Below are 3,574 nucleotides of genomic sequence, written 5' to 3' on the forward strand. Positions count from 1 at the left end.
TGTTAATTTAATTACCACTCACTAATGCTTCGAGGATCGAAATTTAATCGTTGAAAATATCGCGGGCTCGATCCAAGAGGGGTTTCGCTTCTTCAGCGCCTTTCAATCGCTTTTTGAATGTACATAAATATGAAATCTATTCAAATCGTTCAAGTAAACCCAGACTCTGCTGTTTGTATTCCATTGAGTGACTTCTAATTGACCACGATATGAAAATCAATTGCCGACCTGATAACACTCCGTTTTTATTTTTGTACACGCCAATTTATTTCTATTCGAGCTGGCGAGCTGTTTCAAAAGAATATTTAACGATAAATCAAGGTAACCCGTGGTATTCGTGTGCTTTCACAAACGTCAAGATGTGGGACACGTATATGAAATTGGTTCGTTCATTCGATTGACATGGTAATGAAGTGTTGAATTTGTTGATGGAAAAGCTCGTCAATCCATATCCGAATGGAAAACTTGAAAAATTAATTTCTCAAGAACGTGTGCAAAAAGCTATTCGATATCACGTCATGAATACCAACGCAGGTTCGATTAATCGGAAAAGAATTAAACAGTCGACGCAGTAAACACGGGTGTAAAAAGTAGAAAATATCGCGAAATCTAATCTTTCATTTTTCAATCGCTAATTCTTCGAAAAATAAGTTTTTAATCCGGCAAAGAAATAAACAATTTCACTACCAACATAGTTCATCGTAATTGGTTTTTTCCAAAACAGTTATGTTCCAGTAATTCACCCTGTAAGTGACGCTTGAGTTTCTCGCAAGCGGCAGACCAGACACTCGGTTCCTATATAAAATTGCCGCGGCACCGCTCATATCGTGTAGTATGAAAGGAGAGACGTTTAGCACTCCCCTAGACAAGGATGGAACACATATAACTGGTAAGGCACTGCCACCAAGGTGGCTCTTACCACATTTTTTTTTTCCAATCTTCCAATTATCACGACCGTTGTAACTAGTTCTCGGCACGGAAAAGGTGGTAACTAAGTCTATTCCAGCCATCCGGTAATATTGGAAGACAAACAGCAGTCAACGTATGTGAAACTAAAATCGAAATAAATAGAACATTGTTATTTACGTACAAAAATGGAATCTCCGCATTGAAACGAAGAATTCCGATTATGGATTCAAGGCACAAAAGCTCGAGTTGTACGTATCCCAAATATGAAATTTTACACAGAGGTTCCAGTCAGAAAACAGTGTGTCTGAATCACGGAACGAAGCTTAAATATGGTACCAAGTACTTTTACTCAAAAAAAACAAAAAACTGTAATCGAATCAGGAATATTTTACCTCAATTTACGGACAAATCATGTATTTTCCAATGAATCACTAAGCTTTGTTTATAAAAGTTGTACCATTGTAAACACATTTTTGACTAGAGTTGAAATACATCTTTTTTTCGTAAAATTACCTGATCAATATAACGTCAGCTATAACCGAATGACTGTTATGTTTGATTTATAGATGCTGTTCGAGAGATGTACGTTGTATCAAACTGAATCTCACGGTCAGACTTAAATCAGGAATTTTTTTAAATCTTGCAACGGTTTCATATATTTTAAATACTGGTTTCTACATTTCTTATGAATGTATAGTTATTTGTTGGTGCTATATGGTTTTTTTTCATCCATTTTACCTTCATTGTAGAATTTCTGTATCTTGTGAAGCTGAATAACAATTCGTTAAGAATTGAAATATAATGTTCTATACTCGTACATGAATCTTCGGGTGAAATGATTTCTTGTAATATATTTTACATGTACGATTTGTATGAACTTTTGTATCGTTGGGTTTCAGCATTCTCGAATAAAGAATGTAATTTGTGCGTGATAAGTGAATAATGTATTCTCAGTGAAAGGATTATCAAGCTTCAGGCCTAAAAATATCTGCTCTCGCAATTCTTTTTTCTTATTATGGTTTTTGCATCTTTATCGGACCATGGACCCAATTTTTTGTTAAAAATGAGAATCTGAGACGGTGGACAGCATCAGAATAGAATGAATTGCTTTTCATTTTTACAAAGCCATGTATTACAGATATATGACTGTAAATTAAGTTGGAATTTAATATGGCAGGTCGAGTTGGCAATAAAAATTCAAACAGTTCAAATTTCCGTGAGAACACATTTTTCAAATTTTTCGATTTCGGTTAGCCAAATCGGATTCGACATCTCGAATTTCCAAGTTCTTAAGGTATTCTCACTGTAAGCGGTGCCGAAAATTAGCTAAATAGTGAGAATCAGAAGATGTCAAATAAAAAATTGGTGAAATTTTTTTTACATTCTGTTACGAGATTGAAACGAGTAGGAAAAACAAAAACTTCATGACTAAATTATGTCTCGATATTTTGAAGAAGGGTATGAGTAAAAATTTTACTTCTCTTTCATCTTCCGATAAAGAATGGAATAATAGAACTATCGGCAATATGTCGTACCATTCCGATTTTATTACGTTGCGTTGTAGTAAGCATTTCGTTTAAAGATTTCAACGATGTTGAAAATTCCGAAATCATTTAACGATGTATCAGTGAGCCATCCTCTCATTACAACCACCAGCTTAATTCCTGTCATGTAAATGAAATCCTTTGGTAGATTAAATCACATAATTCGACTACCAAGAGTTATCTAATAACGCGTCACTCACTCGCCATTATCCAGGAGTATGTGCTCAACACCAGTCTGTTGTTCCAAAGTTCAGGGGATCGCCGATAATTGTAAAGTCATGTTTACCGCGCTCGACGTAACTTTGGAGAACACAATTCGATAGGTAGAAGCAATTTTCTCCACCTACGGAAGACATTGCCGGCACGAATCGCTTAAAAAAATATAAAACAGCCCAGGGTAGGTTAAGAAAAGACGTAGATGGGTGAAATTGGATCTAGTTTCTCTTCCACCGAAACAAACGAGTTATCCTCGGGTTCGTAGTTGTGAATATTACATGTAATATCAAGAGCTGTGAAGGGCTTGGAAACCGGTTGATAAGTTTTAGAGGAAGGACGGTGACATTGGCTCAGTCCAAGGCTGAAGTTAATTACTTTCATCCATGCTTCTAATATTGATGAAAGTAGTCCCTGGCTGGCCATGCCGTGGTGTAATCTCCTTAAGATCGGACGTGCCATTGGATATTCAACCTCTAAGGATAACGGTGCTCTGGTGGTTTTGTTCAGCTCCGGTCCGGCGTACGAGTTGAATTAATGACGATGCAGGCGTGTGACGAAAGGACGCCACGCCGATACGAATTACACTGAAAAATGAAGAACGAAACATAGGTAGATCAAATATTAAACAACGAAGAATATCTTGGCCTCTGATAACTCCTTTCGAAATCAGGGTAAGACGCAGGCATCTGGTAACGATTTTTAAACTCGCTTCGGTGTAAGGTAAACAAAGAGAGAAGAAAAAGGAGTATCGCTAACCCTCGAATCCCGACTCGCTGTGCCCAATTTGTTGAAGAGCCGAGTCTCTCGTCTAATGTGTAGACACAGTCCCAGACTGCAAAGCTACGTACCCTTTTTCCAAATAAGCGGTTCAATTATCGTTGGGGGGTTGGTCGAGCTCATTAGGG

The 3,574-nt window shown here is 37.2% G+C and overlaps 1 non-coding gene across 1 annotated transcript; it reads left to right on the forward strand.

Moving 5' to 3' along the window:
• The first annotated feature begins 827 nt into the window (after positions 1–827).
• On the forward strand, positions 828–930 carry LOC124294856. Its single transcript, XR_006904803.1, has one exon. It is a non-coding gene; the product is annotated as a U6atac minor spliceosomal RNA (small nuclear RNA).
• Positions 931–3,574: the final 2,644 nt, after the last annotated feature.

This window comes from Neodiprion lecontei, chromosome 5 (genome assembly GCF_021901455.1).
Source record: "Neodiprion lecontei isolate iyNeoLeco1 chromosome 5, iyNeoLeco1.1, whole genome shotgun sequence".
Taxonomy (NCBI): Eukaryota; Metazoa; Arthropoda; class Insecta; order Hymenoptera; family Diprionidae; genus Neodiprion; species Neodiprion lecontei.